The sequence below is a fragment of the Osmerus mordax genome, chromosome 2, assembly GCF_038355195.1.
Source record: "Osmerus mordax isolate fOsmMor3 chromosome 2, fOsmMor3.pri, whole genome shotgun sequence".
In the NCBI taxonomy this organism is placed as follows: Eukaryota; Metazoa; Chordata; class Actinopteri; order Osmeriformes; family Osmeridae; genus Osmerus; species Osmerus mordax.
In genome coordinates this window covers 5,771,197-5,795,684 of record NC_090051.1, presented here as the reverse complement: position 1 = coordinate 5,795,684, position 24,488 = coordinate 5,771,197, and the positions used below count along the sequence as shown (strand labels likewise).

General features: G+C 49.6%; 4 non-coding genes and 1 pseudogene across 4 annotated transcripts; 3 read left to right on the top strand and 2 right to left on the bottom strand.

The window, feature by feature from the left end:
- Nucleotides 1-3,900: 3,900 nt before the first annotated feature.
- Nucleotides 3,901-4,019, top strand: LOC136934688 (5S ribosomal RNA). Its single transcript, XR_010874891.1, has one exon. It is a non-coding gene; the product is annotated as a 5S ribosomal RNA (ribosomal RNA).
- A 119-nt stretch (nt 4,020-4,138) lies between these two features.
- Nucleotides 4,139-4,302, bottom strand: LOC136934776 (U1 spliceosomal RNA). Its single transcript, XR_010874898.1, has one exon. It is a non-coding gene; the product is annotated as a U1 spliceosomal RNA (small nuclear RNA).
- A 401-nt stretch (nt 4,303-4,703) lies between these two features.
- Nucleotides 4,704-4,822, top strand: LOC136935462 (5S ribosomal RNA). The gene has a single exon (XR_010874960.1). It is a non-coding gene; the product is annotated as a 5S ribosomal RNA (ribosomal RNA).
- A 119-nt stretch (nt 4,823-4,941) lies between these two features.
- LOC136935661 (U1 spliceosomal RNA) lies at nt 4,942-5,098 on the bottom strand. Its single transcript, XR_010874978.1, has one exon. It is a non-coding gene; the product is annotated as a U1 spliceosomal RNA (small nuclear RNA).
- Nucleotides 5,099-7,438: 2,340 nt separating this feature from the next.
- Nucleotides 7,439-7,547, top strand: LOC136934721 (5S ribosomal RNA; annotated as a pseudogene).
- The last annotated feature ends 16,941 nt before the right edge of the window (nt 7,548-24,488 follow it).

Sequence of the window (24,488 nt, the reverse complement as noted above, 5' to 3'; positions counted from 1 at the left end):
TTCATCCTCCAGGGCCCCCTCGTTGGTCTGGCTGGTCCCTCCCATCGCAGGGTCACGGTCAGCATCCTGTGGTCTGAGAAGTGCGTCGCCTGGGTCTTGAAGGAGCACACTCCCAGACCTGGCGAGAGCAAGAACATGTCGATCCTTGAAGAGGCAGAGCCCGAGGATCTCACCCACGTGTGTGTTGGGGGGGAGGTGCCGCCGACATCCATCAGGGAGAAGTCATTGATGATGTCCTGTAGTGCTTTGGTGGATCTGTCCTTCCAGGGTTTGCTCCGATCCTCATCCCTCAGGGCGCAGTTGAAATCACCCCCTACCAATACTGGCATGGGGGTCATCAGAAGAGGTCGAAGCTTCGCGTAGAGGGAGACTCTCTCTGTGGCGTTGGAGGGGCCGTAGACGTTGATGACCCTGAGCGGGGAACCCCGGACCTCCAGGTCGACGGCCAGGATCCGCCCGCTCTCGACGACTCGGTGGCTGGTTTGTCGGAGGAATGGATTGGCCACCAACATCCCGACCCCATCCGATTTATTGGTGTTGGAACCTGACCAGAGAGAGTCTCCCCGAGTCCACTCCCCCTCCAGAAGTGCATCCATCTCCATGTAGGGGATGGCACACTCCTGGAGGAGGTAGATGTCGGCCGGTTGTGTTGAGAGGTGTCTGAAAACGGTTGCCCTCTTCTCCAGTCGTAACATGCTGCGGGTGTTGAGTGATGTTATTGTGATAGTCATGGTGATTGTGATGATTTGACGGGTCCGCTGATTCCTGTGGCGATGATTTGGAGGTTCCTGATGGCCTCCTGTCCATATTCCGGGTCGGGCACCTCCCCCTGATTGCTCACGGCTTCGTCGTCCCCCCACCGTCTGCCTGGTGGTGGAGATTCGGCTGGCACGGAGGGTCCTTGGGTGGGCCGGGGCTGGCTGGTCTGATCCTGTGTGGGCTCAGAGACTGCTGTGGAGGGTTGGCGTCTGGACTTGGGACCAGGGTGAGGTCGTGGGGGAAGGGGGGGAGGGGGAGGGGGGGGGGGACCTGGAGGCTTTGGTGGTGGTTTTGGGGGGGATGGAGAGTCAGAAGTCGAGGTGGAGTCGTCTTCGGAGGTGGCAGTGGTGGGTTTGCGCTTCCTCTTCAGAACGACCATGTTCCAGTCAGTGAGTGGTGAGTCCTCGTTGTAGAGTGACTGGGAGTGTGGGGGTAAGTCGTGGGAGGGAATGATCCCTACCAGAGCCGGTTCCCTCACATTCACCGGCTTGGCAGGGGTGGATGTACGTATTGGGAGATACACCGGGGAGGTCATGTCGGTGGAGTCAGAGTCCGGTCGTGTCGTCCCCGGTGGATTTGCCGTGGTGGGGGTCGGCAGGTCTGTCTGGGAGTCCGGTAGGTCTGGTTGTGTCGTCGGGGATGAGACTGCCCCCGGGAGTGGGGAGAGGGGGTGGATGTCGGTCGGGGAGTCAGGGGGGAGGTCGGTGAAGGGGGCCGGTACCGAGTCGGGTTCCGATACCGGGTCGGGGTCAGTAATTATGAATAGGGGGGGTGTGGAGGAGTCTGAGGAGGGGGAGGGGGAGGGGGAGGGGGAAGGGGGGAGGGGGGAGGGGGGGGGAGGTTGGTGGAGGGGGGTCGGCCTGCTCCTTCTGAGGTTGAGCTCCGGGCGGTGCCGTAGGGGGGGTATTGGCCGGCCTCCTTGTCTTGTTGGCGTAGGAGTGGGGGCAGTCTCTGTAGAGGTGTCCCTGAAGCCCACACAGGTTGCAGGGGCGTGTGTTAGTGCATTCCGCCGTGGGGTGTTCCCCTCGGCAGATGCGGCAGATGGTCTTTGTGCAGGCCGCGGCCAGATGTCCAAGGTGGCCGCAGGTCCTGCACAATTTGGGCATACCGTAGTAGTGGACGGTGCCCCTGTGGTTCCCCAGGTTGATGGTACTGGGGATGTGTTGGACACCGCCCACCGCTGAAGGATCCGGTGTGAGCTGGACCAGCCATTTCCGTGCCCCGGTCCACACTCCATCCTCGTCCAGGACCCTCCTCGCTCCAGAGTTGACGCGGGCATAGCGGCGCAGCCAAACCTCCACGTCGTACTCCTGCACAGCTTCGTTGTGGAATTGAATGGTGACTACTTTGTTTTCCCTGTCTGAAAGTGGTTCTGTGTGGAGATGGCTGAAAGGCGGGTTATTTTTGTTCTGGCGGTACATGGTCCAAAATTGCTCTAACAGTTGTGGTGTTTTGAAACTGACCTCAAAGGTGTTGGGGGTTGAGGGCGGTTTCACCAGGCAGTTGAGATCGAGCGGCGCAAAGCCCATACCTCGTTGGAGTACGGCTCTGCTGAATTCCAGGCGGGTCATTCCGGTTGTGGTGTCTCTCTGTCCTGTCGTCGTTGCGGTGGTTGTGGATCCTTTGGTGACTCCGTCCCCGGCAGCCTCATCGGATTTCACCGTCACTCTGACGGCGTTCACCCGTCTCATCGCCCCAGGGTTCATCCTGGCAGCCATGGTGATGGTGCGTGTTCCCCGAACCTGCAAGGGTGGGGGGGGGAAGAAGACTCAGAGCCGGCTGAGGCCACTCGGTAGCCCGTCCCCAAGGGACGGTACTCTCCTGTGGCCCGCCTGCTCCTAGAGGTGGTGTTGGGGCTCCTGGCCCTCCTCCCGTCTGGTCTGAGATGGACAGTCTTCCTATGGAGGACAGAGGAAGACCTGAGAGCAAGGCAGAGCCACCAGAGTGCTTGGCCCTTGGCGTGCCACTCTCCTGTGGCCTGCTTGCTCTCGGCGTAGGTGGTGGGGCTCTCTCCCGTCTGTCCCTCCTTCCTCCGGGTCTGGTCTGGCGGAAAAAGTCCTTATCCCGACTTTTCGAGCGGTCTGGCCAGCCGCAAAGGGGGGGGGGGGTATGGGGATCCGGGAGATGCGGGGTACTGGGAGTCGAGGGTGGGGCCGGTCTGCACCGACCTAGCCCCTCCTTCTGTTCCTCTGCCTCCTGCCTCTCACCGGGGCCAGCGGGCACCGGAGGATTCCGGTCCTATCCTGGGTGTTCCGCAGCTGGGCGGGTCTGGGAGTCGGCGGAGTACTGGGAAAGCCGGAGGGGTCAGGGCTGGTCTACCACGACCTAGCACCCTCCTCCTGCTCCCCTGCCTCCTGCCCCTCACCGGGCCCTGTGGCACCGGAGGGTTCCGGGCCTGTTCGGGGTGTTCCGCAGCTGGGTGGTTGGGGAGACACCTTGATCAGGAAGTATCAAATCGGCACTCTGGTTCCCGTTTAGCCGTGGTGGTCAGGAAAGAAATCGAAAGTCCGGGGTCTTGCGGTGTATGCGACACGGCTTGCGATTCCTTTGTTGGCTCTGCGGTGGAAGCCAGGTTTTCGATCCCCCTTTCTCTCTTCATTACTTTCCCCCCTTTTTCACCACTTGGCTGGAGACAGAGGCAGAATACGTGGCCTGACCGCGGTTCTGCCAAAATCTTCAGCCCAACCACCCCCGCCCTGGGTGAACCTCCTTCGTGATCAAGGTGTCTCCCCTGCCAGGTAAGTATGAGTTGGAAGGGAAACGGGTGCCCTCACCCAGGTGCCAGGGCTGCCGCAGTCACCCGCGGTGAGCAGACAGGCAGAAAAAAACAGCCAATGGAAGGGGCGGGCTGAAGGGAGCAAGCCCCACCTCCCACTCACCCATGCAGAAAGAAACAGCCAATGGAAGGGGCGGGCGGAAGGGAACCATCCCCACCTCCCACTCACCCATCCCCCCACCCCTCCCTTGCCCTGCCCCTTGAAGAGAGAGAGACACAGAGAAAGAGAGAGAGAGAGAGACAATACCTACAGTAACAATAAACTGAAACTGACCACAAAAAACTAAGGAGGAATCGCAAATCAAGCTGAGCTACTGGGCAGAGCGGTGTCATCTATAAGTAGCCTATGACCCACAGCTTCCTTCGCTTACGGCCATACCACCCTGAACACGCCCGATCTCGTCCGATCTCGGGAGCTAAGCAGGGTCGGGCCTGGTTAGTACTTGGATGGGAGACCGCCTGGGAATACCAGGTGCTGTAAGCTTTTTTTTCCTCTTCTCTCACCAGCAGGGGGTACTGTTTCCCCACCTCGTGTCACACAGCTCCTCAACCGCTTGGCTTGACCTGTCTCAGGATTCCCAGATTATTTTTCACAAACATGTTCGGGGGAGAGCGCGTACGCAGTCCCCCACTACCAGAAATTATGCAGTCGAGATTCCCGCATTTGGGGAATTCGCAAAGGTCAGCACAGCCGAAGTGCAATGGCCGAGCCTCGCCCTGGGTGAACCTCCTTCGTGATCAAGGTGTCTCCCCTGCCAGGTAAGTATGAGTTGGAAGGGAAACGGGTGCCCTCACCCAGGTGCCAGGGCTGCCGCAGTCACCCGCGGTGAGCAGACAGGCAGAAAAAAACAGCCAATGGAAGGGGCGGGCTGAAGGGAGCAAGCCCCACCTCCCACTCACCCATGCAGAAAGAAACAGCCAATGGAAGGGGCGGGCGGAAGGGAACCATCCCCACCTCCCACTCACCCATCCCCCCACCCCTCCCTTGCCCTGCCCCTTGAAGAGAGAGAGACACAGAGAAAGAGAGAGAGAGAGAGAGAGAGACAATACCTACAGTAACAATAAACTGAAACTGACCACAAAAAACTAAGGAGGAATCGCAAATCAAGCTGAGCTACTGGGCAGAGCGGTGTCATCTATAAGTAGCCTATGACCCACAGCTTCCTTCGCTTACGGCCATACCACCCTGAACACGCCCGATCTCGTCCGATCTCGGAAGCTAAGCAGGGTCGGGCCTGGTTAGTACTTGGATGGGAGACCGCCTGGGAATACCAGGTGCTGTAAGCTTTTTTTTCCTCTTCTCTCACCAGCAGGGGGTACTGTTTCCCCACCTCGTGTCACACAGCTCCTCAACCGCTTGGCTTGACCTGTCTCAGGATTCCCAGATTATTTTTCACAAACATGTTCGGGGGAGAGCGCGTACGCAGTCCCCCACTACCAGAAATTATGCAGTCGAGATTCCCGCATTTGGGGAATTCGCAAAGGTCAGCACAGCCGAAGTGCAATGGCCGAGCCTCGCCCTGGGTGAACCTTTTAAGCTTTTATTGGTTTTACCAAAATTAAAAACAGTTATTTACAGCATTGGTAAAAACTTCCACCACATTTCACCCAGTGTCGATACGTCAATCACAATCACCCTTTACCTCAAAACGAAAAAACACAAATTCACCAGTGTGGGCCCTCCCTGCGCCAACCTAAACCCTCCAGGAAAGCGAGGAAAAACTCCTCACAAAAACTCTTTGAGAAAATTAAGAAGAAACCTCGGGAGGAGCCATTCGAGGGGGTATCCCCTCCTCCAGGGATGGTTGGGGGTGCTGCAGGTCGGGCCGAGTCCAAGTGCAGTGCAAATGATGTGTGTCTGAGGTGAGAGTTTCTGTAACGTTCCGGTAAGTGGGGTGGGGTGTGTGGGTGGCGGGGTTGGAGGGGCCAGACTTCTTGATGAGTGGGATGGGGGGGGGGTTTCTTGTGGCGGGGGGTGGGGGGTGTAGTGTCCTTTTCGGGGGCCCAGGGAGAGGGGTTCCAGGTGCTGCAGCTGGTGTGCCGGGGAGGGGCGATGACCGGTCCTTGGGGGGGGGGGGGGGGGGGGGGGGGGGTAGAGGGTGCTGCTGCTGGGATGGTGTTGGCAAACTGGAACCCTGTGAGGTGATAGGGGGAGAGAGTGGAGAGGGGAGGAAAGGAGGGGGTGAGCAAGGGTAGTGGGGTGCAGGTGTAATGTGCTGTTGTACTTCCCTTGTGGCCTGGTGGGTTTCTCCTCTCCGGACCCTCGTACTGGGGACAGGTGTTGGTGTCCCTGGGTCTTCGGGCTTGGTGCCGGAACGGGTGAAGCGGTGGGGTGAGTGGAGTGGTGGCTGCCAGGGCGGTGGTGATGGTGTTGGGGGCGATGAGGGTGTTGGACGGGGAACGCCGCCGGCCTTCGGGGACGGAGCATGTAGTGCAGAGATGGTGTGGTGGCATGGGGGGCTGAGTTAGATGGACACGTCCTTCCACCTCTCCACCCCCCATGTGTCTCTGGCGGTGTCCGGGTTATTTTTAAAGTCCAGGATGGCGTAGTCCCTGAGGAGGAGAGTGATTCTCCTCCTCTGGACAATGAAAGGGTGGTCCTGTTGATGATAGACCCTGCTGTTCCTTGTCTCCCATATCACCTGCTTGACGGCGCTGACGATCCTCCACTGATGTTGTAGGCGGGGGGTCGTACAGCCCCCCGGAGGACCGAACAGGATGTCGTCCGCCGTCAAGCGAGGCAAGGTGTTGTTCCTGTAGAGGGAGACAGAGGGAACAAACAGGGCCCAGACCCGCCTGGCCACGGTGCACTTGACAAACAGGTGGTAAATGTTTTCAGTGTCAGTGCAACCGTGGGGGCAGAGCTCGGTACGGGCCATGCGCCGTCTATGCATGAATTCTCTGGTGGGGAGACAGCCGTGAGCAGTTGACCAATTCAAATCCTTTTGTTTATTGTTGATGCATTTATGGTTAATGTTTTTCCATACCTGTTGGATGTCCAGGGCCGGCCTGGCCTTGGGTGGTGTGGTGATGTCCTTCCCTCTGATGTGTGCCATGATGTCCTTGTATTTCCAGGAGGCCAGGCCGGCTGCAGGCAGACCCGTCCTGAAGGCAAAGTTCTTCCACTCCCTGTATACTTTTGGGGGGTCCCAGCAGTAGGGCACAGTGTGGTTGATGGTGGTGTTGGTGATACGGAGTGCTCTGAGTATGGGTGTGGCGAAGTACCTCTCAAAGGTTCCTGCCTTCCTGTCCGGTTTATGGATATTTGTGACCAGTCGTGAGAGGCCCTGTGCCCTAATGATGTTGAGGATGTCTGGGACCCCCTTCCCCCCCTTCTCCTCTGCGCTGAACATGATGGTCCTCTTCAAGCGCTCCATGGTGCTCCCCCAGACAAAGGTGAACATCAGGCGCTCGATGGTTTTGCTCGTCACCCTGTCCGGGGGAAACACCCTCCCGCCCTGGGTGAACCTCCTTCGTGATCAAGGTGTCTCCCCTGCCAGGTAAGTATGAGTTGGAAGGGAAACGGGTGCCCTCACCCAGGTGCCAGGGCTGCCGCAGTCACCCGCGGTGAGCAGACAGGCAGAAAAAAACAGCCAATGGAAGGGGCGGGCTGAAGGGAGCAAGCCCCACCTCCCACTCACCCATGCAGAAAGAAACAGCCAATGGAAGGGGCGGGCGGAAGGGAACCATCCCCACCTCCCACTCACCCATCCCCCCACCCCTCCCTTGCCCTGCCCCTTGAAGAGAGAGAGACACAGAGAAAGAGAGAGAGAGAGAGACAATACCTACAGTAACAATAAACTGAAACTGACCACAAAAAACTAAGGAGGAATCGCAAATCAAGCTGAGCTACTGGGCAGAGCGGTGTCATCTATAAGTAGCCTATGACCCACAGCTTCCTTCGCTTACGGCCATACCACCCTGAACACGCCCGATCTCGGAAGCTAAGCAGGGTCGGGCCTGGTTAGTACTTGGATGGGAGACCGCCTGGGAATACCAGGTGCTGTAAGCTTTTTTTCCTCTTCTCTCACCAGCAGGGGGTACTGTTTCCCCACCTCGTGTCACACAGCTCCTCAACCGCTTGGCTTGACCTGTCTCAGGATTCCCAGATTATTTTTCACAAACATGTTCGGGGGAGAGCGCGTACGCAGTCCCCCACTACCAGAAATTATGCAGTCGAGATTCCCGCATTTGGGGAATTCGCAGGGGAAGTTTCTACAGTCGTGCAAAGTCTACGTTGACTGTAGACAGTTACGCCTTCTGGTTGGTCAGAACTGACTGTAGACTCCCAATGGGATAGCCGAATTCGACCGTAGACATCCAATCACAACGCTGATATTCAAATCTACCAAGTGACAGTGCTGAGCTGTCACTGGATCTGTATTGACCTTACGGTATTTTTGGTAGATCTAAGTCTTAAGTCATTCATGTTTACACAAAGTTTCAAAACATTGTAAATAGTTTACATTCAGTGGTGGATGATTTCGAAAACTAAATTTATCTAGCTAGATTTCTGTATACAGGTACAGTAGAGCTAGCTACTCTAAAGTACAGTAAAGTACAGTAGCGCATCTCTCCGTTAAATCCCCTCACTCACTCCATTCTAACACAGAGATCGTATTACATATTTAAGATCGTATTTACCAAGTGACAGCGCCGAGCCATATTGACACTACTACGGTATTTCTGGTAAGTCTTAAGTCATGTTTATACAACGTTTCAAAACATTGTAAATAGTATACATTCAGTGGTGGATGATTTCGAAAACTAAATTTATCTAGCTAGATTTCTGTAGACAGGTACAGTAGAGCTAAGTATGTATTAGCTAGATTTTTCGATTTGCTTAAACTAAATTTATCTAGCTAGATTTCTGTAGACAGGTACAGTAGAGCTAAGTATGTATTAGCTAGATTTTTCGATTTGCTGAAACTAAATTTATCTAGCTAGATTTCTGTAGACAGGTACACTAGAGCTAGCTACTCTAAAGTACAGTAAAGTACAGTAGCGCATCTCTCCGTTAAATCCCCTCACTCCATTCTAACACAGATTTGGTAGTTTTTACATATTTATTTGAGATCGTATTTGTTATGCCATCTACACAAAACGTCTGATTTCCCTGAACAAACAAATGTGGCGGTGTCTAAATATACAATTATGTTTGAATTGCTATATTCAAGGCTGAAAGTTGTTAAACTGGTAGACCTCCCTTGCATCCCCAGAGTACTGATTACTGATACCACTCACTTTTTCTCCCTCTGCCACTTACTGCCACTACTTAAACTGTTCATTGACACCCTGTCCTTTTTGAAGTACTGTTTGCTGTTTGCCACCATACCAAATCTACGAAGCGGTCTGCAAGTATTGTCTTATTTGGAAACACCTCTGTCCTATTCTTTTGCATCTGGACCTGTACCTGATTTGATTTTCAATTAATACCTCTGCGCTTGGATTCAGCCATTCCATTGCACCATTACAGAATCATTGTAGGCACACTAACACTGATCTGCAACACAAAAGCATACACCTTCTCAGTTTGTGTATTTTAAATGACATGAATTCTTTCAGGTTGAAATTATTTGGCAAATTGGTGTAAATGTAAATAATAATGTTGTTGTTTCGTTACTGTACCTTGGTGTATTTCAGAAGCGTCTGTAGAGCTGTATTTCTACCACTGAAGATGGCAACCCCCGTCATTCGACTGATCAACCCTGAGGCCCCAGCAAGTCGTCAACAGGCTGTGTTGGTGGCAACCAAGGAGTCCCGTACCTATCGGGAAAAAAAGCTCTTCTTCCCCAATCCTCCACAGGAGCTGCTGAACCAGGCCACTGCCCTGGCCCATGCACAGACGCTCCTTCGAGCAGAGGGCATCCCTGCGCCATCACGCCAGATGTGCCTTGGAAAGCTGGTGGTGCCGTTTGGGCAGTATATGAACGCACCACTCCACTGGATTGTGGAAAATGATGTGGGCTACATGAAGTAGTAAGTAAAACTGTTGTGGGCTTTGCATATCAAATTGCATTTATTTTCAACACAAAACTATGGCTACCATCAGGGTTTATAATTCATCTTTGCAACGTTTCTTTACTCCTCCTCATACTCAGTGATATTAATGATCACGATGCTAAGTTGATGTCTATTATTCCAGCGTTCTTGACAAGCACAGGTCAGAGGTGACCAACCCTCACCGTAAGGGAGAGATAGGGAACCTGTGGATAAAGGAGTACCTGGCAGAGTATGCAGAGAGCTTCCCACAAATATCGAATCTTCTTGAGGCCAACACTGACAGCTGTATTTACGGTCAGAGAGGGTTTGAGTCACACACCTTCCAAGAGATGTGGGAACTCTATAGGCAGTACCAGGCTCAGAAGGACAGGCCAGAACAGTTCACAACTGAGCAGAGGAAGGGCATTATTGATGCTTATGGTTCTGTGAGGAGGTGGTTGCACACACCAGTGACCCACATAACCAGCATCCAGATGAAGCGGTTTAGGAAATACATTAATGACAGAGACAAGCAAGTAAGTGTTATGAAACAGGAAGAGCAGAGTAGCATACTAATATGTTTGTTTTTGGTCATTAAAAAAAGGATATCATACAATCTAGAGAGTAACAATAGATTTGTTGTCCAGCAACTGCAGGCCACCACTTCCAAATGTGATGCTCCTGAATGGCCAGGCAATGAGGTGGAACTTGTGGCTGCAAGCCAGTCTGTGGAAGGTAAGTGAGATACAGAGTAAATGCACACTAAACTGTATATCTTTTTTTATAATTCATATTACAAAACGACTACTTTATTCTGTTCATTTTTAGAGTCGGACAAGTCGCAAGACTTCAAGGGCTTATTTAGTCAGCCTCTGCGATCCCAATTCCCGGGTGAACCCGCTGTCCGACCCAAGAAGCCAGCCACCGCTGTCCGGTCTCAGCAGCCAGCCACCGCTGTCCGGTCTCAGCAGCCAGCCACCGCTGTCCGGTCTCAGCAGCCAGCCACCGCTGTCCGGTCCGAGCAGCCAGCCACCGCTGTCCGGTCCGAGCAGCCAGCCACCGCTGTCCAGTCTCAGCAGACAGCCACCGCTGTCCGGTCCGAGCAGCCAGCCACCGTGTCCCAGGGTCACACAACACCTGTGAATGACTCCCCTGTAAGTGATATTGACATTATGTGCAAAGAATTGTAAATGATTTGTTTTTTAAATGTTTTTTTAAATATGTAAACTTTGCTTTGTACACAATAACAACCGGATGTTTTGTACGCGTTGCAGGCAGAGCTGGAGGGTTGGGTGCGTCTCTGGGAAGACCCCAATGGCATCCCATCTGCCGACATCTCCTGGGTGAAGGAGGATGCCGAGAGAGGGCTGTTCACCCCTGTTCAGACCTTCAAGGACATCACCGGTCTCCTGAAAAAGCGGCGGGTGTTGAAATCCGACAGGATGTGGTTTTACCCACCTGAACCTCCCGGCTTTGTCAGCGGTGGTGTGCCAAGTCCACAGCTCTTTTTTAGGAGCCGTGTCTTCCTTTGGCGCCCTGTCGGAGTGTGGAGGTACTCCCTGAAGTGTCCTCGAGGGGATGGTTGCGTGGGGGCCGGACGAAATGTGCACCTGTACAAGTCAGGCTACCACACCCGGGTATAACTAACTTCACCCGTCTGACGAGTTATTACATGACAGTTGACAATATGTATTACCATGCGGCAAACACACAGCACAGAAAGTCATATCAGTCTTTACTTGACTTGATTTGTTTCCCCCATGTTTACTTTAGGTGCGTCACATCTGTGATGTATCCGACTGGTACTCCTTGCTGACCGAGGTCCTGTGCTGTGGACCCTGCACAAAGGCAGCCAGGAGTGGAGAAGGTGGCACAGTGGGACGGTGGCTTGCGTGGGACTCTGCTATTGTAACGCAACTTAGCGAGGCTCACCAAGCCATGTTCCCTGCCATCCTTACCAGCAAGTAAGTATACCAAACCTAATGTCTGCATTGAACAAACTTAGCAGTGGTCACACAAAGCAATCTCAAATGATTGTGACTCTACTTACAGACGTGGCGTGGATAGAAATGTTGTGCGGCTCTTGAGGGACCGGACCGAAGGGAACACCATGGTCAAGGTGTGGAGGCAGGTACAGGAGAGTCACGTCGAGGAGTACCTTCATCGCAAGGACCTGTACACCACACTCCTCATGACCTTGGCTGAACCCGGAGGGATAGTCGCTGCATTGGGGCACACGTTTCAGGCTCCACCGCCTCAGAGTGCTTCCCTCTGCACGGCTCCTGCGTCACGCCTTCCTGCTGGCGGAGGCAAGCAATGTGGAGGACTACAGGAGCCAGATCCTCTCCACTTTTGGCACTGTACTGAAAATGGATTCCACCAAGAAAGTAGGCTGATCAAAACATAATGTGACACTATGATGCAAAGCAAATTTCAGTATTGTTTTTGCTTTTATGAAGAACCCTATGATGCAAAATGTTTCTAAAAAAACTACTACTACAAAAACCACATACCTATAGAATCTAATGGAGGTTATCATATCACATGCAAACTTACATATTTTTTAGGTGGTGAAGAAGCTGTCTGGGGAGGGCAAAGGCTCAGCCGAGTGGTTCACCAGCATCGGCAACGAGCACTCCCAAATTGTGACCTTTGTGCTGACGTGCGAGGAGTCCACAGACAAGCTGACACCAATGTGCCGTGGAGTCATGGAGAGGTTCCAGCTGGCCAACCAACCTGCCCCCAAAATCATGTACGTTGACCGTGGTTGTTGCCGTGCACAGGGCCCAACGGTGTTGGAGACCATGTTTCAGCCCTGGGTGGACGATGGGATGGTCGTGCGCCTGGACATCTTCCATTGGAGCCACAGATTTGATGCAGCTATCCGCACAGTCTCACTCCAAATACGCTGCCTTCAAGTCTGCCATAGCTGGAGCGGTCATGGCCTACAACAGGGCTGATCTGGAGCTGCTCATAGGGGCTGTAAGGAACCAGAACGTGTTGCTGGGCGCCTTATCCGATGAGGATATTGTCCAACAGCACCTCTCAAGGGACCAGCTCCAACACCACGTGAGGAGAGTCACTCTCGGAGCTCAGGAAACCTTCCGGCTCGTCCACCAGACCATCGAGGAGCTGAAGGGTCCCGCTGGGCTGGACGAGAGTGGAGTGAGCCTCTTCAAAACACCTGGTACAAAAAAAAAGAAGCAAATTACCCAAAAAACACGACATCCACACAATTGATACATCATGGCGATAGGGTGATGGTGTAGCATACAAAATAAACGTAACACACGGTGTGTGATTGTGTATTTATAGACGCCATTGATGAGTTGTGGGCAGCCCAGCAGCAACACCTGGAGTGCATCCAGGATCCTCCAGGTATGGATATGTACAGGGTGGAACGTATCACAACCACCAACAACGTGGACTTGCCCTACTACAAGGGCGTGAGAGGGAGCAACAGCCTGGAAGGTTTCCACAAAGCCCTCCCCCACATGATTTTAGGTACGCAACTGCTGTCTGTATACTCTATTACAAATCAAACATGTGACCCTGTCGTTATTCTAATACCTTTTTATGGTGACTTTCAGGTCCCCACTGTGCAGCACGGCCTTATCAGGTGTACCTGATCAGTGGCATCGCACGGTGGAACTCTGACAGGAGCGCGGCTGCTGTGTTTGGAGGAAAAGGGAGGCACCACAGGACCTACTCTGCGCCGCTGATCAGCCGCCTCAACACCCGCTGTCGGCAGCTGTTCGGAGAGGCTGTGGAGGAGAATTTCCAGGCCCCTGCTAATGTCAACTCCCACAAGCTGCTCGGGCTGGAGTACATCTTCAGCCAGAGCACGGGTGAAACGGGGCACCTCCTCTCTCTTCAAGATCTGGTCAACGATGGGCCCGGTCCGGATGAGGAAGTGGTTCAGCCTGGACAGCCCGATCCGGATGAAGTAGACGAGGCTTACCAGAGCGAAGAGGAGGCCCATTACGATGATGTGCTGGATGCCACTCTGCCCCATATCCGGCCTTTGTGAGTAGCTGTGTTGTCTGGTAGAATTAAATACAAAGCACTGGTTATTGAAATAAAAGACAATTCTCATGCAATTTGTTGTTTTGTTTTTTTACAGGAGGATGCCTGCAGTCAAAACCCTCTTCCTGGTTTCCAGAAGTTGGAAGCGTTCTGTTCTGCTCTGGTGGAGATTGGCCTTATAAAGACCAAGCTGTCACTGACCACAGAGCAGAGAAACGAGCTCCTTCAACGATGGAACACAGTGGAGGAGCATGACAAACGGCCACAGCAGTTCACCCAGCTATATCGGACACACTGGGGCAACACCCTCTACTGTCGCACGAAGAGGGATGACCTGGTGCATGCTGCTGTGATACAGAAGCTGAAGATGGCGAAGCGGTACGCACCAGCACAGCAGGACATCAGCGCTCTGCACAACAGGCTGATGTACACCCTGGTGAAATTACTTTGGTTGCGCTCACCTCCAGGGTCTCGCAGTAGTCCTGAGAAGACCACCATCTTGAAGGCCTATGAGCGGATCCAGCACAGGGTTTTGGTGGATGATCCCATCCTGCAGGCATCCCTCTGCCAAAGATTAACGTTAAAACCATCCGGAACTTTATCCATCGGCAAGAGCGCCTTCTGAACCTGCATGCCGCCAAACAGCCGTGCACCATCACCAAAACCACGTCCATCTCAGCAGCAGACCTGCCTCCAGCACCACACCAGCCAGCGGTCCTCCCTCCACCAGACTACCCCTTGATGGAGTACGTGTCTAAACCTAGCACGGCAGGGACGAAGGCCCTTAAGGGAAGGAGTGACATAATTGCGCCACTCTCCTGGTCTCAACCACCACTGCCACCACCTGTGAAAAAAACCCTAGCCCCTGCCACCTGCACCATCACCCGACCCGTGCCCTCCCTCGCGGCCGCCTCAGCAGCGACACCTGATCACGATCAGTGCCCTCCCTTGCGGCCACCTCTACCTCCACCAGACCTGTGCCCTCCCTCTCTGCAATCGCCGGTCTGCCTACACCAGTCCCTCCAACTGTACCGAATAAAGCTAGTCCGAATAAAGCTAGATTCGAATTGATACCATCATGGAAACTTACAGATTTCATCACGCACTGATGATGGATATGAGAATATTGTCATTCATGTCGGCACCAATGATGTTAGGCTAAGGCAGTCAGAGGTCACAAAGGTTAATATAGCTCGGGCATGTGACCTTGCCCAAATATGTGTCGGCATCAAGTAATAGTCTCTGGTCCACTACCTGTTAGGGGGACTGACGAGATCTACAGCAGACTTGTCTCTCTTAACCGCTGGTCGGCTCGCTTCTGTTCAGAACAGGGTTTAGGATTTGTAGATAATTGGTCTTGTTTCTGGGCCAAACCTAGCTTGTTGAAAAGTGACAGGCTCCATCCGAGCTGGAGAGGTGCTTTTCTATTGTCTAGGAATATTGAAGCTATTTTAGAGCAGGCCTGACACTCACTAGAACAAGCCGGGCCACAGTCTCTTAGAGAGTGTGATAGGTTTGTTGATAAGTATGTTGTGAGCTGTTGGGGGCCTGATAGCCTAGCTGGTAGTGTAGTCAGTGAGGTTGCTGATGTCGTTTTTCCCATTGAGACGGTGTCGGTCCCCCGCCTTTTCTCTAAATTTCGGCCTTCAAGTATTAGGAATTATACCAATTTAATATGTATTCAGCCTTGCTCCCCTGTTGCTCTTCCTACTAAGTTTTCTGATGACAGTGCCACCTTCTCAGAAGAATTATCTACGTCTAAATCTGCCAAAAACCCATACTGGAATGTTGGGCTCCTAAACATCAGATCTCTATCCACAAAGGCCGTTTTGATTAATTATCTAATGTCTGAATGCAGCCTGGACTTGATTGGACTCACCGAAACCTGGTTAAAACCTGATGAATATTCCCCCCTGAATGAAGCATCGCCTCCGGATTTTGCGTACTCACACATCCCTCGTGTATCAAAGAAAGGTGGTGGTGTTGCTATGATATATAAAGATAGCTTCAACCTCAGCCTAAAATCTGTAAATACCTTTAAATCATTTGAAATAATTTGCATGAAACCACCAACTATTTTAAAAAGGAATAATGCTACTACTCCTGGCCCCCCTCCCTCATTTTGTATAGTTACTCTATACCGGCCCCCCGGCCCGTATTCCCTTTTCCTGGAGGAATTTGCAGATGTTAGTGCTGATCTTGTGACATATACTGATAACGTCTTGATTATGGGTGATTTTAACATTCATGTGGATGACCCAAAAGATCCTTTAAGTAAGGCCTTTACTGCTCTAATGTATTCCACAGGTCTCACTCAGGTGGTTTCCAAACCTACCCATCTTCACTCACATACATTGGATTTAGTTCTCACGCAGGGAATCAAGATTAGTGACGTCATTGTCCACCCCCACAATCCTATATTATCAGACCATTGCCTGGTCACCTTCAAAATGGACCTCTGCCAGAGCCTTGGAGGCACTAAGAATATTTCTACTAGCCGCTGCATAACCCCAAACACAGCTCTGGAACTGGCTAATATTCTACCCGCTGCACTAGAAGTTCTTGACGTCCCAAATAAATCATTAAATACTAAAACGAGGGATCTGAATTTGGTTCTTCAGCTATCCCTAGACTCTGTTGCCCCTCTCAAACCAAGGAAAAGAAAGGACAAGAAACTGGCTCCATGGTATTCAGAGGAAACCCGCACTCTTAAGAGGTCCACTAGAAAACTAGAACATAAGTGGCGTACCACTAAATTGGAGGTTTTCCGCCTGGCCTGGAAGGACAGCCTAATGGAGTACAAGCAAGTCCTCATCAGGTCCAGATCAGAATATTTCTCTAGGTTTATTAGTAAGAACAAACACAACACTAAGTTCCTATTTGATACTGTTGCAATTCTCACTAAGAAAAGTACACTCTGTGTTAGTTCAGATTTCTCTCCCAATGATTTCTTAGATTTCTTTGACCAAAAAATCTATGCAATAAGGGACAAACTACAGACTAGTCCTGGAGGAGTGGCCATCAACAGTGAACCTTCCCCTATACCAAGCATGCTGCATGTTGAGGCTCTCACTCACTTTAACCCTATTTCTATGGAAGCGTTCATCGAGCTGATAGACTCCTTGAAACCCACTAGCTGCCTTCTCGATCCCCTCCCTGCCAAACTCTGTAGGGAACTCCCTATTATTGGACCACCCATGCTTAGTATTATTAATGAATCTATTGTAATTGGCCAAGTCCCCAACGATTTCAAACAAGCTATTATTAAGCCCCTTCTTAAAAAAACAAACCTGGATCCAGGTTGTCTTAGCAACTACATAATTAAGAAATAATTTTTCCAATCTGACCTTAGACCTAGACGGCGTCAAAGTCTCTCAAAGCCAGCTAGTAAAAAAATTTGGAGTCACAATGGACCCAGACCTTTCGTTTGAGTACCATATTAAGCAAATTACCAGAACTGCATTTTTCCATCTACGTAATATTGCCAAAATACGAAGATTTCTCTCAAAGGATGATGCCGAAAAACTAATACATGCATTTGTTACGTCCCGATTGGACTATTGCAATGTGTTGTTCTCTGGCCTCCCAATTACCCACCTAAAAAATTTACAGCGGGTGCAAAATGCTGCTGCTAGACTATTGACCAGAACAAGAAAGTTTGATCACATAACATCTACTCTTGTCTCTCTACACTGGCTCCCTATCCAAGCCAGAGCTGACTTCAAAGTTCTATTACTAACCTACAAATCTCTGCATGGATTGGCACCACTGTACCTCTCCGGTCTCCTTGCACCCTATTGCCCCGCAAGGACAATTAGATCTCAAGATGCCGGCTATCTGGTGGTTCCCAAAATTAAGAAAAAAACAGCTGGAGGTAGAGCGTTCTCATATAGAGCACCTCTTCTCTGGAACAAATTACCCGTCTCAATTAAGGAGTCTGATACTGTTTCGACATTAGGTTAAAAACGTTATTGTTTAGTCAATTCTACGACTGTTAAAGGTAAGTATGTTACTAGTTGGAGGCAACGGGGGACGGGTTGTTTCCATCCTTATTCTATAAGTATAACTTATTTTAGAGTTCTCTTCCCCTGGAAGAGATTTCATGTTCCAAACGAGGGGGGCTGTCGCTGTCTTGGTGTGTGGGGTTGCATCAAATTCCCCTTTTTTGCTCTGTTAAATTGCTGCACCAGTCCACACTTGACCGGTGGGGATCTCATTCTATTATGACTGTAACTGTTAGCTGCTCCTGGCATTCTCTAATCCCTGCTCTCCTCTCTCTGTCCCCCCCCCCCCACACACAACCCTTGTGGTGTGGGGGGTTTGAGTTGTCAGCACCTGCCTGGTCGTCGGTCAGCCAACGCTGGACCTGGTCGCGAGTCTCCCGGTCCTGTCCTACATCTATGAAGTTGAACAATGGATTTTGGTGTTTCAAAACCCATCGACACTGTATGACTATGTTTAGCCTGTGTTCTGCTCCTCTCTCTCACCAACCGTCTCTGGAGGAGGGGATCCCTCTCTGAATTGCTCCTCCCAAGGTTTCTTCCATTTTTTTCTCCTGTTGAGAGCTTTTTGGGAGTTTTTCCTTGTCTTCCTTGAGGGTTTAGGTTGGTTGAGGGGCAGTTCTATGGGCGTATGTGAAGCCCTCTGTGACATGCTTGCGTGTAAAAAGGGCTATACAAATAAATTAGATTTGATTTGAAAGACCTGTAGATGAGCAAAATATAGTTATTTGGAATGAAGAACATCATGACATTATCACTGACATAACTTGCCTTGTGATATCCTTGCATTTTTTTCATTTGGTCAGGGGTTTCACCGAGGGGGTCAATGTAAAGCGCCCGCTTCTCCTTTTGTTAAATGACCTTCACAATACATGCAAGATCATGTAAAGAGGATGGAATATCACATTGAAATAGTCATTTTATAATGCATGTACATTCTCACCACAGTCCAGTGATTTCTGTGACAAACTGGTCCTATAACTACGTCATAGGCCATTGGGTCCATCTGAAAACATACACAAAATGAATAAATACTTGTATGTATTGTAACCATTTATGAACAAAATTTTATAGTAGTCACCCTTTAATCCTCTGAAGGATCCTTGCCACATTGGGAGCGTGCCTATGTTCCCACATTTCTAAGAGCTTTTTCAAAATTAAGGGTTCACCATTCCGTAGCTGGCGATTTGAAGGAGCTAGCTAGATTCCAAACTCTCTTGACCCTAACCCTAAATAAATCTGGGAACATAGGTCTGTGGGAACATAGGGCTGACCCTGTAGGACCAACGGTTGCTACTAGCTCGGTCTGCCTGATCTATGGCTTCACTGGAGAGAAAACTGTTGAAAAATGTATATGTTAAAGAAAACAAAAAATAATCTTACGCTACTGTTTCGCCCGCGTTACAAAAATGCTGCCCCCCCCCCTTCCTCAGTTACGACGCACTAAATTCTAACAAATATATTTTTTAGACGCTACACATGTTATACATCATTGGAAAGCTACGATTCTTGTGCTTCCATTGAAATAAACCAATTCAAGATCAAGTCGCAATAGCAAGCAAAGTCAACGTCTTTTTCCGGTGAACATTCCTTCAACAATGCCAAAGAAAAAAGTTTTACTCACCCTAAGTGGTTCAAATAGGTCCAGGTGTGCAAATCATGCCATCAAAACTTGATCTGCTTACAGTCCCAAGGGTTCAAAGTATCTAACCATGTAAAGTAATTCGTCCAAATACAATGTTTTACTTCATGAATAGCCATTTTCCTTTGTTTCATTATGCAAGTTAGCCGACAGAAGAAACAACTTGTTCACAAAAAGTGTTCTTTTCTCCGGTTAGCAACGGAGTATTTACAATATGAAGGCATCAAAATGTCCGTTGAACCCTCCCCTTTTGATTGACACCTTGTTTGACCCAATAGGAGCTTCCATGCCCCGTTGACAGCCCTCTAAAGCCAACTAGGTCTGTGCGTCCTGTGTAAAAAGCCTGGAAAAGCTCAAAAGGAAAATGAGGATTTCCTATTCATTTACTGTAAATTAAGAACTCAAATTTGTGTCTAAAAGAGAGAACAGGCAAAAATGGTTCCTTCCTATCACCATCATTGCCATTAACTGTGTCATACTGATGTTTATGAAAGATGTTAATCTGTTGGGCATTTGCGGTGAGGTGGTTTCCATACTAAAGATATCAGTGAGTCATACAGAGGGGTCTTTTTTTCACTCACCACTTTCTTTCTGTGGGGGGTTTATCTTTTACATAAGTAGAACAGGTGCTCAAACATGAATTAAATAAATACTCATCCAAAGTCAACAGCATTTTAAAATCAATGGTCAGTCTTTGTCAGAAAACCAGCATGACAGAAAGCAAAGAAAAAAATTAGACAACTCATCTATAAAAGGTTTTTATAGTCCAATAATCCATAAGAAAAACTGTCAAGATGATATGGGGTCAAGATATTATTTGTAATACTGTTTTCATACTTTTTTGTAGTATGGAAGAGGCCGTTTTGGTAACACCTGGAGAAGAAAGAGATCAAGGGCCCTATTTTAACGATCTGAAACGCAAGTATCAAGTAACGTTGTGGGCGGGACTCCGGCGCTGTTGCTATTATACCGGTGGGATAAATGACTTTGCGCCTGGCGCAAATCAAAAATGGGTTGGCCTGAAGTAGCTACATTACTAATGGGTGTGGTTTGGGCGTAACGTGCAATAAACCAGAGTTATCTCACGTTCCCTTTACGAGCAGGCACTCTTGTTCCATGGCAGTTTGATATTATGATGGCGGATTTGCCAGGCGCACGCCAGGAGCGCTTCACAGCTGAGGAGACCGACTTTCTCGTCAGGGCCGTAAAAGATACAGATACCCAAATTAGCATCTGTTAAACAGACGTGGGAGGAAATCGCAACAATTGTTTACACGGCTGGCATTCCCAGGACATCGCACCAGTGCCGCAAGCGCTACAACAATGTCAGAAGACGGGGGAAGTCCAAGCTTGCTGGCAACAATAGGACACACCGTATGACTGGATGTGGATCTGCCTCTACTCAGGACCTGACGCCAGCAGAGGACATCGCTGGGTCCACCCTCACCGCTGAAAGCTTTGAAAACGGCACCCAACCCCAAAGTAGCCTACACTTACAAATCAAGTTCACATACATAGATATGTCTCATGAAAATCTTTTTAATCATTGAAAAAAAAAAATTGGGAACACAGCCATACAATAAATCAAAACAAAGTAATGCAGCTTTGCAGGAAGAAGACCCTGGCCTCGGCAGCAGTGTGCACGGGCCAGCTGGGGAGGGAGCAGCGCACCCACCAAGGTGCAGAGAATCCAGACCCACTACACGCCGTGGCAGCATGGTCAGACCGGAGGACCACCCGTTCCTGCAGCTCCAGCAAACCGGGTTTGACATGCTGGAGCGGGAGCTGTCCGAGATGTGGCAAAGTATGAATGCCCGTCTTTACTGGGTGTCAGATCCCGCCTCGCGCGTCGCATGCCTGTCAGAGGACGGAAGAATTAGTTTTGTTTAAATCTTTTGAACTTTTCATTTCCCGTTTGTATTTTTTTTGTTCAGTTACAGTTTGCTATTGACTTTTCTTTTTGACAAAATGTGAATAAAGAAATATCACAAGACATACTTTCCGATGTTTTGGCCTCACTGTCACTGAATCACGAAGTTATGAATGCATGGTGATATTTTTGCAATGTAGTCTAACATTAGACCAAGATTACTTTGCTTACCCTCAATATAGACAATGCAGCTTTATCAAATGATCTCTCCTCTCCCGTGCTGCTGCTGGGGCATTTGGGTTAAGTGGCATTGGCACATGCAGTTGTGTTATCTTCGGGTCATTCTGACCCATCAGTCATTGTGACCCACCGTCGTATTGCGACAACTTTACCGCATACAAAAACAAAGTGAAGCATTTTCTTTTAACCGTTGGGCTGGCTCAGACCCCCCATATTGCGAAGGTTAAAAGAAAATCATTTTAATTTGTTTTTGTATTGGGTAAACACAATGATGGTTCGTTATGAACCTTTGGGTCATGTGACAGCAGCACAAGGGTTAAGTCCTGTAATATTTCCTCATTTAAACCATCAACACATCCATGATTCATGGAAATGTTGTGTAAAACACAAGCCACAAAGAATGCTGCAACTTTTTGAGGACTGTACTGTAAAGTGCCTCCTGACCTGTCCAAACTGTCACGACGTGAGGTGGCGTAGGACCCAAGTGCAAGAGAGTCGGCATGCGTTGTGGAACAAAAGGGTTTAATACTCAAAAACCGGGAAACAGACAGAGTACACGCAGGGACAAAGGGTAATGCCAAGACCAAGACTGGACACAAAACAGGAACCTAAATACACAGAAACAAACAAGACACAGGTGGACACAGTTAAACTAACAAGAACTGAACGAGACACAGGTGAAGACAATGAGACAGGGAAACACTAGGGCAGGACAAAAACTGAAACCAGGGGGGCACGGCTGTGGCCGTGACACAAACACCAGAAGCGCATTTTCAGTATGCCGAATGTTTGTTCGATTACACTGCGTGTTTGTGTGTGTTTTCTATTAAACAGCATTTCATGCACTGTTGCTTGCATCATAAATGGTGTCATCAGCCATGTCTTTAACGGATAGCTGTTGTCCCCTAACAGCCACCCATCCAATGGGGGATTCCCCTCGAAGATGGCAGGAATGGCAGGTTTTGCCAGTATAATTGAGTCGTGGCTTGAGCCAGGGTAATTTGCAAACACATGGGTGATTTTCATTCATCATTGCAAATTACTTGTACATTGATTGAATGGGTTCCCTTGCGGTTGATGTATATCAGTGCGTTTTCTGATGGGACAACGTAGCTGCACGTGGGTGCAGTCTATAGCACCAAGGACACCAGGGAACCCATACTTCGCCCAAAACGCCTGCTTCGCTCTTTACGGTCTGTCAGGTGTGACGGGGAATTGGATGTATTCCCAAGCATGTTGGACTAGACCTGATGTCACTGCATGTATAGCCGAACTTATGGCAGATTGTGAAATGCCTCCAATGGAGCTAAAAGTGGTTCGCAACGGGCACCACTTCGAAGCTGGGCCAGTGTGGGAACCAAGTAAGAACCGCTTGGGGCAGGGTTACCGTGACCAACAAGACAAACAGAATCCTTTGACCGCCATTGCTCTAAGGTTTTACAATTAATATTTCAGCTAAACGGTACTTGTAAATCAGCATCTGAATTAAAATGTAACGAGAAGTGGGCAGTGTAGTTGCTGAAAATGTGCTTAATTTATTTATGAAACTGCTCATTTGTAAATTTTCTCAGACTTTTCGATAACTTAGCTAACATTGCAGTGAAGTGCAGACACTAGTTGCTGCATTTTATCATAATCCTATCAAATGAGTAAAATGACAAATACGAATATTATGAGCTTTTGAGCCTATATTTTACACAAATGTAATACACAAACACTGTACAGCAAAAGTTTATAAAATGTTGCGCTGACAGTGCCAGTGTTGTCATACTGCTGCAAGTCCAGGGTATTGCGCAATAGCCAAGAAAACACGCATCTCAACCCCGCGTTCTTAGTTCTTCGGATTGATAAACAGCCTTTAGGCCCCATCCACACTAGACCGAGTAAATTTAGAAACGCATACATATGTCTGGTGTTTGCACCTCCCGTTGCACCACGGAGCTTTTCAGATACGATAACGTTCAGTTGCCATGGCACTGGGGGTAGCTTGTAGCCTGACGTTGTCATACTCATAATTCTAGTCAGAATATGAGTCTGATACCGTTCCGTTGGGCTGTGAGTATGGGGCGTGTGTCAACCGAACCCTTAAAAAAATGCCTCTTCGCTCAATTGGATAGACCTACAACCAATCAGAGCAACGTAGTATGTTAACTTTTACCGAATCCCTTATGAAGGACGGCAAAAACATATTTTCCATCGCCAAGGCCTTGATTGCGTTTCTCTGTTTCTCTTTCAAAATTCATGCGCTGTCAATGTCTTCTAAAACAGACTCGATGGCAGAATCATCACATCTCAGCTCTCCAGCGGCAGTCATGTTTGTTGAAAACAAATTCAACCCAAGCGCTCTTTGGTGACGTGGTTGATTAAGTTACTGTTGATCATCTGTCCATTATCGTATAAAGCCTGCCCTGACAATTTGATTGGTCCGAACAGCTCTTGTTCGGACATATTTTTTCCCCAACCGAGCGACCCCAGACCCAACTTCCCGACCAACATTTTTTGCGGGCGGGGCTAAGTTGGGCTGGCACCCAGGCTACCTACAAATGCAACTACCCTGAAACCTGGGGAGAGTAATGGATGGCTGGGGCTTACTGGTTTAAAAGTTTTTTTTTAAAAGTCACCCTACCCTTTCAATAACAAACCCTCAGGCTACCAGCCTCTCGCGACAAGTCAACAATTCTTTTGACAACCTGTCCTCTGTCCTGTCCAAACTGGAATATCGTCTCATCGATATCTGGAATATCGATGAGACGGGAATAACCGCTGTCCAAAATCCAGAAAAGGTTGTTGCCAGAAAGGGAATAAAGCAAGTAGGCGCAGTGACATCTGCCGAACGGGGTACTTGAATCACACTTGCGTGTGCAGTAAATGTCCTGGGGAATTCCATCCCACCGTTTTTCATATTCCCACGCAAAAGGTTCAGCCCTTTTTTATTAACAATGGTCCTCCTGGCTGCATTGGGACAGCAAATGGGTCTGGGTAGATGCAAGAGGAGGACTTTTGGGTCTTCCTCAAGCAGTTCCAGGCACACACAAAGTGCTTACTTCAATCTAAAGTCCTGCTGGTTTTAGACAACCATTCCTCCCACCCGTCTGTGGAAGGGATTGATTTATGCAGGAGCTCTCATTCCCCCCACACTGCTCCCATAAGCTGCAGCTGTTAGAAGGCATTAAAGAGGCATTTCTACAACCA